The sequence below is a fragment of the Amblyomma mixtum genome, chromosome 9, assembly GCF_055824585.1.
Source record: "Amblyomma mixtum isolate Tamu chromosome 9, ASM5582458v1, whole genome shotgun sequence".
Lineage (NCBI taxonomy): Eukaryota > Metazoa > Arthropoda > Arachnida > Ixodida > Ixodidae > Amblyomma > Amblyomma mixtum.
Window position 1 is genome coordinate 81,876,782 of NC_143020.1, and position 13,999 is coordinate 81,890,780.

Genomic DNA, 13,999 nt, shown 5'->3' on the forward strand with positions numbered 1-13,999 from the left:
TAGGCGCATGCTCACACTAAAAAGACACATATAAATCAGAAAATCTTGTTTTCTTTTGTGATGTTCAGTTGAAACGACGTCCTTTTCCTTAGACTGCATGAATCTTCTAATGTGTATGTGTACGGTGTGCCTGATTCCTAGCTTAAATGATTCCAAACGGCAGCAATAAATTGAAACAACACTCAGTAGCCTGCGGCGCAAGCTGGGTTTCGCGACGGTCCCAATAGACTTCGTATGCCCTCTATTGTTTGGCACCCATTCTCAAATCGTTAAGCTCCATGACTTTCAACGACCGCCGCGGTGGCTCAGTGGTTATGGTGCTCGGCTGGTGACCCGAAAGACGCGGGTTCGATCCCGGTCGTGGCGGCCGAATTTCGATGAAGGCGAAATTCTAGAGGCCCGTGTGCCGTGCGATGTCAGTGTACGTTAATGAACTCCAGGTGATCAAAATTTCCAGAGCCCTTCACTACGGCGTCCCTCATAGCCTGAGTCGCTTTGGGACGTTAAACCACACAAACCAAACCAAACCAAACCAAACCAAATCGTTAAGGTGGCTGCGGCGAGCCTGAGTGCCAGCTGTTCGCATTTTTATTCCCTGCCCAACAATAAGCCAGAAGGCCTTTTTTCCATTGGGTCAATTTTCAGAAAATAATATTTAACAATTGTTTCTGTAGAGAACTGTCATGAAAGTTCAGATTGCTTGTCCGCAAACATTCGGATATGTGCACGTTGAGAACGAATTTCTCGTCCTGTTTGTTTCTGATACAAAACAATGTAAGCCACTACTTCCCATTCCAGTGCCTAAACTACAAAAGTCAGAAAAAAAGCAGTAAACAAGTATTTTTCGAAAATAATGATTTTCCTTTAATAAATATATGTAAAGAATGAAAAGTTTTAAAAGTCATGTAATAATTATGCACCGAGAGCCAGAGGCCTTTTAGCCGCCGCGATGGCTCAGTGGTTATGGTGCTCGGCTGCTGACCCGAAAGACGCGGGTTCGATCCCGGCCACGGCGGTTGAATTTCTTTGAAGGAGAAATTCTACAGGCCCGTGTACTGTGCGATGTCAGTGCACGTTAAAGAACCCCAGGCGGTCGAAATTTCCGGAGCCCTCCACTACGGCGTCTCTCATAGCCTTAGTCGCTTTGGGACGTTAAACTCCATAAACCATAAACCAAACCAGAGGCCTTAAAATGGGGAGTAGTTACAAGTAAGTCAAACCGTTGATGCAGTAGTACGCATTGTTGTTTTTCTTGCCTCAAACTCCGAGTAAACACTTCAATGCAAGCAGACATAGCTTCACAGTGTCCCTAAGGCCAGCGTTAAAAGAACGTGTGCCTTCTTTCAAAACTGCGTTCCTCTCATTCTGACAACTCCAGTCTGTGCGACATCTTTAAACGACGCAAGCTAACAAGACACAAAAATGGCATTCCAAGTATTCTATTCTGAGCCTAAAGTTGCCGCTCAGGGTATCGACGCCACTCCGAAAGCGACTTGGTACTGACGTGTGCGTCCTTCTGAAAACACACAAATGTCGAACTACAACGGACATATAGAAAAATGCCAACAAGAAGCCCTTGCAGAGCTATTTCAGGACGCTGTCTCCTTTTCCTGGCATTTTCCTTACAGGCTGCAACTGTAGTCTGAACGTTCCCTGAGGCCTCGTACCAGAAAGGTTGTCCACTTCTGTTGTTTGGTGGGCGACATCTGTTCTTGGCAGTCGTGACGGGTGACAGCGAGCTAGTAGTAGAAGAGGGACGTGAGAACCTTACGCTCCTTAAAAGCACTGAACCGTTACCACTTCCCGAGAAAGGTTTCTGAGGAAGAAAACTGAGAACTAGAGTGGTGTAACGCCTCGTTTGCCGATACTTGAAATGGTTCCTTTGGGGAAGTGTCATTCTGTCCAAAGTGCTATGGTCCGAGTGTTCGTTGCTCTCGAAAGCACGACTCCTTGAGAAAGTTATTACCAAGGACCGTGGAAATCGAGGCAAAATATTTTCTCATCGTAATCATCAACGGCGCTGAAGGAAATTAGAGGACTGATGCAATAGCGAAATTTCGCATCGAAAGCTACGAGAAGGTTGTGCGAAAGAAATAAAAGGGAGGGGGGGGGGGCGAATTAAACAGAAGTTTAATCTTGGAGTGATACTTTTTATTACAATAGGCAGCCCTTTGCAGCAAGCTAACATCGATGGCGATGAAATCAACATTCTTAGAGAAAATAAACATAACAAACCATCTCCGTCCAACAGCAGGGTACAATGCCAGATTTCTTCATTGAAAAAAACAAAACAAAACAATCCTCTAACATGCGGACAAGGTTTCTCTGATTACGAGAAAATGTACCAATGGTCTTAACATTCAGTGCAGGAATAGAAATAAACAGCCTCTTCTCTCTGTGCATTATTCGCCCCCAGAACCTGTTGGGGACCTGCTGAAGCAAACCCAGCTCGGCTGACATGCCGGAGGTGACGTACTCAAGCCATCATCGCACACATTCGCCCACTGCTTCCAGATCTGCACACAGGCGCCGGCCGGTGAAGCTCTCAGGGACCACTCAAGAGTAAAGGAGTCCTTAAGGTGAATTTTCGCTTTGACTGTGCCTTAGTGTTTATTTGTGGAAATTATTAAGCATTTGACAATGCTGCTCCTATTCTTTTTTCGCAGCGATAACACTGGCTGCTAGCTAGGCATGTTACCCCTCTCCCGATTCTCAACTTGGGGCGATAGCTTTGAGAGGGTAGCTCGACAAATCAAGAGTGAAAACCTCTCAGTGAGAAATCATAGTATTTTATGGATTCTTACATCGAAATCATCGCTATAGGCTATTCCACCTTATTTTATTATTGCACAAACGCCACCTGACAGTACAGATGGCGACCTGTATCACCGTAGAGTCCCGCCGCTACCAGTGATATTTTTGGTTCTGCTACCAGTTGTGTTACCATTTATGCTGCCTGTGGCCGCACGACTGCTAGTGCTTGTAAAGGTACACAATTTATCTGCACTGTCAGTGTTAAACAACGAACACTGGTACTTGTATTGTCTGTTGCGCTGATGCTCTTACTTAATCTAAAACTGCTCATCTTTTTTTGTGCGCATATTACTTGTATTAATAATTTTCTTACGACAACTGGCGCTAAAATTTAGTCGCATTGTTGGCACAGCTGTTTTGAGCCGTACTATTACTACCGCTACTAAAGTTCAATTTTCTCGGCCTTGCTCTATCGAAACTATTGCGGTATTTGAAAGCAGAGCAAAGACATAACGAAAGTCTACTGGAAAGGCCTTAAACGTCATCTGAAAACTACTGCAGGTATTCTAAACGCGAGGGTGTTGAGGATCTCGTGTCGAACAAAATCCGGCGCCAATGTGAGCGTCGTTGACCGAGAGCGAAGAACCCACAAAAAATCTGCAGAGAACCAACCTAGGAGGTAGGTGGCCCACCCAGGTCACGTGACCGTTCGGCGCCATTACAACCTGCCAACCGGATTATGAGAAAGCTGGCCGCCGTGTCAGGTGGGAGTTAAATTAATGGTTGGTCGGTCGGGAAGAGCAACCTTGAGAAGAGCAACGCTGTGCCCTCCCAGACAGCAGCATGAACTCTCAGTCCAGTCCTTGAAAATCGAGGAACCTATCAATATGTAGAAAGCATTGTTTATTTTTCAACCATTACACCGGAGAGACATTGCTCTGTACACTGCTTCAACAACACACATGATATCCATACAACAGATGTTTAAAGGTGCAGTGAAGAGGAATCTGAACTCGTCTTTTTGCCGCGGGAACTCAATCCACACGTTCCGAGCACTCTTAGAAGCATCGACTAATTGCCCTGCGTGGTCGATTTCCCTAATTAAATCAGATTAACGTCCGACTCCCGCCTTTATTTTTTGAATTCTCCCCGTACAGTGGGCGGAGTCGACCAATGCGTGGAGTGCCTTTCAGCCAGCTCTGTGGAGGCTTTGCTTTCGCTTTATTTTGTTCTTTAGGTTTCCGGGAATAAATAGCTTCATTCGCAGATAATATAGCCGCAAAATAAGCGCGCAGAAATAAAAATACGCGCGAACTAATTGCTACTATGGGTCACTACGTATTACTCCGCCGATGGCAGAGCGGCAAGCCGCCTCAGGACTGGGCGAAAGGCACTCCACGCGTTGGTTGACTCCGCCCATCGTACGGGGAGAATTCAAATAAAAAAACGGGAGCCGAACGTTAATTTAATTTAATCAGGAAAATCGGCCACAGAGGACAGTAAATCGAAGTTTCTAAGAATGCTAGGAACGTGTAGATCGAGTTCCCGCGGCAAAAAGACGAGTTCAGATTCCTCTTCAGTGCACCTTTAAGAGTCACTTGAGATTCGTTGTCAAGCCGCGCAGCAGCGATTCACATTGAGCACCAATGGTCTTAAAGGCGGAATCGAAGGCCACAAATGGCGGCCGTTCTAGTGCCGCCACCTGAAGTGAACAGATTGAACGGCACTCTGTTAACAGTATATAAACGTAGAGGCATTTCTTTTATCCTGAATAGTATCTAACATCAACATTTGCTCGTCCTTGCTGTAAGCGGTATTGGATGAACTACATCGTTAGGCACTTCGAGATAGTGTTTTGAATGAGGGACCTCATATCTTACATACCACTTTCTCGGAAATAGCACTTGTATAACGATCGTGCCACCCCATTCCATAGTTCAATCAATAAAAACATGAAACATGCTTTTTTCTGCTTGAAATTTTGAGTTGTTCGGTTTGACCAAGCCAACAAAAAAATATGTTGACGATCCTCTTATTTTTCGCGGCAGTGCTGAGGCTCAAAGGCTTCAATTCTTCGAAGCAGGTTTGCTGCAGATTTCGATCCAATTCTCGAAAGTGACTTAGTGGGCTGCCTGATATAAAGGTATAAAATCAATAATCTGGCTTCTCCTACGCTTCCTCGATTTCTGTAGAGCAGTTTCACGAGAAGACATGCTTCGGAAGGTTTTCCTTTGGCTTCGTCACTCAAGAACAAGGACCGATGTGTCAAACAGTGAAGCCTCACACGGGGCTTCACTCTGCGTTGGTGTAGCAGCTTAAGGAGTGTTGCAGAGAACGTATGCCTCGTGTCGTTGCCGAGGAAAGGCGTTTGCCCTGCTTTCTGCCATTCGCATTATGTGTTTACTCCCGGCGGCGGCTTAATCAAGGAGGTGGTGTAATGTCAAACGGTGTCATGTCAGGCGGTGTCACGTCAAACACGAACCTGTCAGATTTTCGCACTCACCGAGGGTGGCAAATGGTACACCTGACACCTAAGTATGAATATGCTGTTCGTAATCAAGGGAACTGAATAGACTGATCAGTTGAAGTACTTGCATTCATGTTTCTCAAAATGAAGTCATTTTACGCCCCAAGTAAAGTGCGGGTAATTTTCTTACGCCTAAACTTTGCGCGAAAGTAAGTATTCTTTCAGAGTACTTGAGGATAGTTAGATTTTAAATAAGGTGTTCCTCCTTGTTTTTCCGAGAAAAATTTCTTCTTTGTTCTTTTCCTGGGTACTATACATTTTTTAGACCAGGTGGTAACGAAATACCTTCGGCAACATACAGTTTGTTTACACCGTTACCAAAGTAATCAGTCCACCCTGCAATATTGTTGAGAGAATAAGTTGCCTTCGGTAAGTCGCTGCGCGCTGACAGAGGTCACCAACAGGCCTGAGGTAGCAGTTAAGCTCTCCAAATATACCTATGTAGCTGCTTCATGAAAGAGGAATATCCAGCCATTTTCACGAATCCAATATGAGGAAGGCTTTCATTGGAAGCGCTCACATTCCTACCGGGCCAGGACGGGATCCATTTACCGATCACAAAAAAGGCAGACCTCAATCGCCCCCGAACGGAACGCGGAAGCACTGCGAATGGTTCCGCTCATGCCGGAAGCAGTGAGGTGATGACGAGCAAAAATTACCCAGGAAGAGAGCTGCACCGATAGCACGATTGTATCGCCGGAGAGCAGACACCCTCATCCCATGAGAGATTGGTGGCTCCGCTGCTTACTCAGTGTTTACAACGGCAATTTTTGCTCTTTTGAGAGAGAGTATTATTTCGGGTCCGTCTCGTCGTGTCTGTTCTTTCATTTCTTTAATGCAGTTGTCTCTGGACAGGGTTGCCAACAACGCTTCAGCGTGGCTCGTCTTATCGAAATTCCATTCCTTCTTCAATATGTCTTCATTACTTTTGATGTTCCTGCCTGCGCCAATGCATTTGCCATTCTTGAGTTAGAAACAACTTTCTGGAACACTGATTGCGAAACGTACCTAGCCACATGCATCTGGCTTTAGTTCTTAACTTTTGCTGTTTTCATCCTAATTTCGGCTTTTGAGCCCGCAATTTCTATTATTACAGATTAATTTTACTGTGGAGATCATGACTCAGCTATTACCACCGACTAAGCGCAGAAACAAAAGGCAGAATCATCGGAAGTTGCACACCTTTTGTAGGTACGAATTGCGCACAAAAGACACACACAGGAAAACACACGAGAGAGACTGAAAGAGCGCAAACTATCAACTGGTGTTTATTAGATTCAGTGCCGCTTTATAGGCAGTGTGCACACGTGCCTACAAAGAGGGGAAGGAGAGGATAAGGAGGCAAATCAAACCCTGCGCGACAAACCATCAGAAACGCTCCAAAAAATTCCTTTCCGCGTTGTACAGTGAAACGGATGTGTCACTCACACAGTTATCACCTCTTGCCTTGATATGATATGCCTCTAGAAGTTCACGGGAAACTTTGTCCTTGCTCTTGCCCAGAATTCTGATACTTTTTAGCAGTGGCTCACAACCGTTGCATGCAATGCAATGAGCAGGCAAATTAGCTCCTTCTTTGTTCCTAATTGAACGCTGATGCTCCCCTGCGCGTTCATTCACGCAGCGTCCTGTCTGGCCCACATACACGCGACCACACTTGAGCGGGATGAGATACACAACGCCCGTGGCGCATTTCACAAATTGTGCCGCATGCTTTATCTCGCATGCTCTTCGTCGAGCGCCTTCCGCGCTGATCCTTGGGCACAACCCGGCGAGCACAACCCGCCGAAAACACCACAGGGACGCCATGCCTATTCGCCACTTTTTTTATGTTTTGGGCCACCTTGTGTATATACGGGACGACCGTAGTCTTTCTTCGTGGTAATCGCTCGTCGTTGTTGGCGCGGTTTCCTTTTTTTACCTTCCGAAGAAGGTTCTCGGCCACAGCTGAGATGACCTCGCAGGGGAAGCCGGCTGAAAGCAGCCTTTTTATCTGATTATGGAAGCTGATTATGGAAGCTAGCTATTCGTACCTACAACAGTATGCAACAACTCGCCCAACAAGAAGTTCTTCTTAATTGCACACCTTTGTGACAGTAGAAAAAAAATTGGCTGGAGGCTTAGCTTGGTTAAGCCTGGCTGATTGCGAAAGCAGTAACACGTGGCTGCGCTTGGTTCTGCTGGTCGTTTCGTTTCTCGAATTCACGCGTAGCAGACTCGAAGTCGCCAACTCTTATCTCTTGTTCTTCACGTCTCTGAGCCTCGATGTCACCGTCTCGAATCACCACAATGCTCTGCTCTTTCTTCTTGGCTGTATGCTGCAATCTTCTTTTAGCAAGCCGCTCTTCTTTCTGTTCCGGCGTTTCTTCCGCACGGCGTTTTCTTCTCGTGTGATTATATCGCTTCGCACTACTCATAGATTCTTCATCGGCATTAAGTAAATTATTTAATTATTTAATTAATTAATTAAATTAATGAGCCTCCATCGATGAGACGAGTTGGGCCCCCAGCTCTCCTCTTGTCGTGACGTCACGCGGTCACGTGGTAGTGCGCCGCAGCTGCGCCGGAGCGAAGGATGAACCTCCATCGATGGCAGAAAAGCGCAAGCAGTATTGCTTTCACAATAAAAATAAAGTTAGACTAAAGTTTTAGGAGAGATGATGGCTTTGTGATGGTTAGTGCTGGGAAGCATTTAATTGTTATTGCTCTGTTACGATTTCCACCCACCTCAACGCTATGTACCACTGTGAATATCTGGCTGCTGCCGTGGCATTTGTTGAGAATTCGCAGGTACATTGAGGTGTGCACATGTGAACTCAACATTTATACTCGCTTATGACTTTTAAGGCTTATCTAAAAGAGCTGGAAAATGTTTGTCTCGGCTGCAGAGCGACTGTAACCGTCCACAGGGTAACCGATAAAATCCCTGTGGGGAAGGATATCAGGCAGGAAGACACTCCTTGTCGCTGCGATTAGCACTGTGTTTCTAGGGGATATTCGGACAACTGCGCTCGGTAAGGTTGGCAGTAATAGTTAGTGAGAATACGTCAGTAATCTCTGACCTGCTGGTGGCTTTTGGCTGCAAGGTAACTCGGGAGATAAATTGCACAACTCAATTGAAGTCCTAGCCATGAAGAAGAAAACTCTGTGTCTAAGTATTAAACTAAAAGAACTAATCATCAGCAGCCTGGCAAAGGAAGAGCGGTTTACGACAGGCGGTGTAGCTTTGAGGACATTATGTTAATCAGCTACTCAAGGTAGGCACATCTGAAGTGTTATGAAAGAGATTTTCTCGCTATAGTAAGTTAATGTGGTTTCGCAAAGAACACCCGCAGTGCCCAGATATTCACTGTAATTTATTCATTGCATTATCATTATCAGCCTGACTGCTCCCACTGCAGAGCAAAGGGCCTCTCCAATATCTCACCAAATAACTCTGTCCTGTCAGGGTTATGGCCATTCTATCCCCGCAAACTTTTCTAGCGAAAGCTACACTACTATAGCTGCGAAGCATTTCTCCGTGAGCCCCCGAATGACCTTGAAACCACCTTGAGATGAGACATGGCTAGTGTTGCTATGCACCTGACCATGTGTGGTCCACTTAGTGGGCCACCTTTGCCCTTTAACTTTGGCAGTGAATTCTGACCATAAACTTTGAAAAACGACACACATTATGCCGCGAGCGTCAGAGCGACCTTGAAAAGGCCTTGAGATAAATTATGGTTGCACATCGGCCTTGTCATGTGTGGTGAACGTTGCTAGAAGGGTGCTAGAAAAATTGACATTCGAATTTGACCATGATGGTGCCCTTTGACCTTGACCTCTGACTTTTCAAGTTTTTGGTAGAGGGCGGTAGGAATCCACCTGGAAATCATGCGGTGTCACGTGTTTCAATTTATAGTAGTGACGTCAGGGTATGACTATATAAACCGGAGCTGTGCGCTCTGGTTTCGTTCCTTAAAAAATCGGTAAGCAGAGTTTAAGTACTTGTATTTTTAAGTCTCATCCACCCACCAAACTTTCTGTCGCCCTGTGCTATGGTTGATGGCTCTTATAATCCAGTCCTTTACTCGTAAGGACCAGCAATTATCATGCCTTCGCATTAAATGCCCTGCCGAAGCCGATTCCTTCTTCTTGACTTCGACAAGGATATTATTAACTCCTGTTTTATCCCTAACCAAATCTGCACCGTTCCTGTCGCCTAACGTTATACCTCTCAATTTCGTTTCCATAGCTTGCTGCGCTGAACTCAACTTCGCTTAAACCCTTTCCGTTATCCTGCACGTTTCTGCCCCGTAGACGAGACGTTTCCCCGTAGACGTTTCTGCCCCGTAGACGGAAGATACAGGTGTTGTATCCTTTTTTCTTGGGTGATATTAGAGGGAATGCAATGGAAAGATATTCATTCCATCGAATGCTAAATGCGCCAATTTTGAGCATTACCTGGTTCCAATTTTTCGTGAACTGAACTTCTTGCATAGCTCGTGCGTTGCTGCTCATATTGAGCGCTACATTACTGTCCGCAGATGCAGGCTACAGGTGTAAAATAGGTCAGCGTTACAAATGGGGTGGACCCAACTTGCAGGTACTCACAGGTCATTAACCGCAACTTACCAGTGTTCGTGAAGAGTAAAGAAAAATGCATGAATCTCGCCGCTACTTAAGTAAGCGGAAGAAATTTGGAGGCGAGCGAAGATCGTAGAAACTGAATTGACGAAAGAAGCGGACAACGGAGAGGAAAATGACAGATAATACATCAACATACAAGAAGAGTGACGACAGGGTTAGAGTAAACATGTTAGAACGACGTTCTAGTTTAAATCTCAGTGAGAAAATGGGCACCGGGTGGGCATGTAACGGTAAGGGTAGATAATCGATCATGTCTTATGGTAAAAGGTGGGTTCCTAGCGAAAGAAAAATGTAGAAGCTGGCGGGATATAGTAAGGCGGGTTGATGAGATGAGGTAGCGTGCGATGTTAAGCTGGGTACTGGGATCGCAGGATATATTTAATTGTAGGAATGAGCAAGATTTCTTTATTCTGCAGTAAACCTAGTTACGCTGGTTATGATGATGACTTTTTTCCAGTTGCTTTACTGCTCATTTTTGGACGTGAGCGCAGATTGCGACTTGCAACTCCTGGCCGCTAACAATAAAGGTAGATTTCGTTGGGCGAGAAAGAAGTTTTATTCTTTTCCTGTTGTCGGAATCTGAATCCGCTTACTATACGCTGCATGGGCACGTCGCTGCCTTGCAGTGGCCAGATATAGTTTCCTGCGCAAGAGTCGTAATAATTACAAACGGTTGCACTAAAAGCATAAGCTAGCTCGGTTCTTCGGAGACGCATCCATCATCTATGGGCCGCTTGCGCTTAGTGAGAGGAGGACGCGACTGCAACACTCCATCATCGGCTAGCTTTGACGTCGATGGGCCAGACACGACTGCAGAGTCCGCCCACGGTTCTTTTTGATGCTCGCGGGCATAGACTTCTGTTACCTGCGGTAATGCTCGGTCGTGCCCTAGTGACAAGCAGGTGTACGTGTTCGCACGGCTGTCTCTTTCTTTCTGCAAAGACGGGGATTGGCTCAATTCAACGCCCACGAACGCCGGCAACTTGCAGGGAGCTATCTGTCTAATACGAGCTACTCCCCTTCGCTTTTCAGTGTTACACCTCGTCCTTCTCACCTCCATCTCTTCCTTTTTCCTGCTCATCTTCTTTCGGGCTTCGACGGTATGAAAGGAGCGGCGACTAGTTCAAACGGCAGTCCGGTTTCTGTAGTTTACGGTGCAGGCCTTTTGATATTAGTGGCAGCAGCTTTCACGCTGGCTAACATTCGTTTTCGGAACTGCTCGTCTGAGGCGCGCACATATTTGCAATCTGTGGGAAACAAACCTTGTGTACCGACGTGCAGAGTTAGCGTTGGTCGTTGTGCTTTCTGTCTTAGTTCAGCGTGGTCACCCAGGGGGTGCGTCTAAAGGAGGGGCTTTTAAGCACGACCCTGCTTTTTTTCGCATCTGCTGCTTTGTGGTAACAACTTGGATGTCTCTGGCACTTGCCGTACGCCGGCAAATACAGCCGGCTGTTGATTATTGACGGCCTTAACGGATGAGCTGCGTATAGAAGCTTTGCCAACTAGCAAGCTAAATATCGGTCTGCTCCTTTACGCTCTTTTTGTGAATGCCATGACGTGTCTGTGAGAATGACACGATATCCATGCAGGCGTTTGTATCGGTGGTTATTGCAACTTTTCTGTCCAGACTGCCGGCTAGCCACTAGTCAATTAAACCAATGTGAATGTATTTCCGGTTGCGAACATTATAGGCTGTTATCGGCAAAGTTTTCTTTAGGAGAACCGCAAAACTGACTAAAAAGCGAACAGCAATCGCCGGCCTATTCTGATCTGCTGGTTGTAAATGTACAAAATGAGTTTAGGGTTGCATCTGTGTGTAATGTTCCGAAAAAAATTGTTTCGGGGGCTTTTAGAATTTAATTTGAGGGTCAGTTTGCGGCAATAACGAGAACCAGCACTTCAGAATTGTGCCAGCGCGGGACATTCAGTGGGAGTGCGATTCTATGGAGTTTACCACAAAAATATATACATATAAATGTCGACTTCGTTACAGGCTTTCGGATTTTAAAATGAGGCCAAACTTTTTGAAGCACCAATTTGACAGCGCCGACTTCAAAATAGTTCTGTTAGCTATTCTTGCTGCGCTCCTTCTATAACCACTTCTTTGCAAGTAAATTTGGAAGAAACATTTATGACCGAAATATTGGCACATATACATCAGCCTTCTAGAAGCACTTGCAGGGAGGATATTTTCTGCATGCAAAGCTTTACAGGCGAAATGGTTCGAGCGAAAAACACTTCCGCTACGGCGTTTCATTAGGCGAGGTTTGCTCGGCCCTTTCGTAAGTTAGGCTTTTGTCAAAGTTAGTACATTCGCCAAAGTAGTTCGTTGCAGCATTCCCCATGCTCCAAAGCAATCAAACTCGAACTTCCAAGCTTCATCTCGTTTCTTTCCGCACCCACTTCCGACAACCGCAGGAAACCAAATCGCTCAGCTTTTTACATTCGGTCCGTGAACAATTTTCAGGCTCAAACCATGCGCAGAACTGAGACCCAAACTCAGCGCACGCAATACAAGGCCGTGTGAATTTTCTTCGTTCAAATACCGCGCAGAACTTGTGCCGGAGCAATCTTCTAAAAACTGTTGCTATAATAAACATACGCACAATCTACAGACAGGCTTCCTGTTCATAGACTATTCGGCTTTCTGGCGCCTTTAACCCCGAGTGAGACTGCAAAAGTTTCAAGCTTTGCAGGGAAAACAACTTTTTCGTAAGTTAAGTTGTTTTTCAGAGCGCGGAAAATAAATGGAAAACAGAAAAAAGCACCTGTTCACATCCTCAAATACTTCAAATTTATCTCAGCATTGGGAGAAGCCGCGGTGGAAGGAAATAAGGAAGTGGTCGGGAAAAAATTACGTTAGCTCAGCTTGAGAGCAAGCAGGTCTTACGTGAAAGTACGCTACGTCGTTGCAGAGGTATGCTTATAATATTCTTCTATGTACCAAGCGTGCCCCTAGCAACAACCCACCACTAAATAAGACACCCCCCCACACACACTTTCCCCATTCACTAAATCGGTGGGGAATAGTACAGTGGTTACAAAGATCTCTTAGTTGAGCGTAACTTACAGCGAGTCGAATGAAAAAAGTAAGGATCCTGAAAAAAATGATGGGACCTAGCACGTACAGTTGAAGGAACTACTTCTGAAGAAAATGAGGTAAAACTAAGTTGCACTAAGCTTTCAGGATATTTTATTAGCGTATGCCGTACAGGCGCAGGCGCTTCAAAACGCTGCCTGCTCAACACTTTGGTGAGAAAATATAACGTTAAGCTTTTGGGCGCCTTTATTACACCAGTATTTGAAGCCAACAAAGAACTTTCATTTCACTTGTCAAAGTGATCAAACCTTTTCTGTCATTCTCATTTGTGTACACTAACCATTTCAACAGAACAGAACATGACATCGTACAGTCTACTCGTGATATGCCTGAACCCAAGAAGCTGCGCAGTATTGCGTGTTTCACAACCTGCGTAGTAATAAAATTCTCGCGAAGAGCAGCGAATTACACCATTGTGCACACCCTCAGGTTGAATCGACCCCGTATGTTTTAGGAGATGCTGACTGTTGAAGGTTTTCATCCGGACCTGATTGAGAATAACGTTATAATGATTAGTGTGGTCGTTAGTAGTTATTAGTAATTATGTATTTATTGCTGAACACATCTCATAGATTTCAAACGCCCGCGAATAGATGCACAGCACTGCACCTACCAGCCTCTGTAACAGCTCCCACATAAAGACTCACGTGAAGCTGGCCAACTGGTAAGCTGTTCTCTCGACAGCAGGTGCATACGACAGTTTTTATTCACGGCACATTGCGCCGACGTGGCAGCTATTCGCTAAAGAAAAAAAAAACAAGAAACTACGCGCATCGTGAATTAATGGTGTTTCAGAAAACGAAATTTGATCCCTGCATATGCGCAAGACTTCAACGTGAAAAAAGTTAAATCACCGAAATCTTTCGCTAGCGTTCAAATAGCGTCTGTCGTCGGCAGGCGCACATCTGCTGAAAACTGTTTCTCAACTGCTCTTAGGTGTGTTTACGCAACACAAAGTTAGTCTTAGGCTTGGTTGAAAAAAAAAAGTG

The 13,999-nt window shown here is 45.4% G+C and overlaps 1 protein-coding gene across 1 annotated transcript in view; it reads left to right on the plus strand.

Annotated features, from left to right (window-relative positions):
• Positions 1-13,999, plus strand: part of LOC149329874 (uncharacterized) — a 109,665-nt gene that overhangs the window by 23,841 nt on the left and 71,825 nt on the right. The window contains exon 2 of the mRNA XM_089559672.1: positions 2,417-2,579. The gene's annotated coding sequence lies outside the window, so the exon portion shown is untranslated. The remainder of the gene's footprint in view (positions 1-2,416; positions 2,580-13,999) is intronic.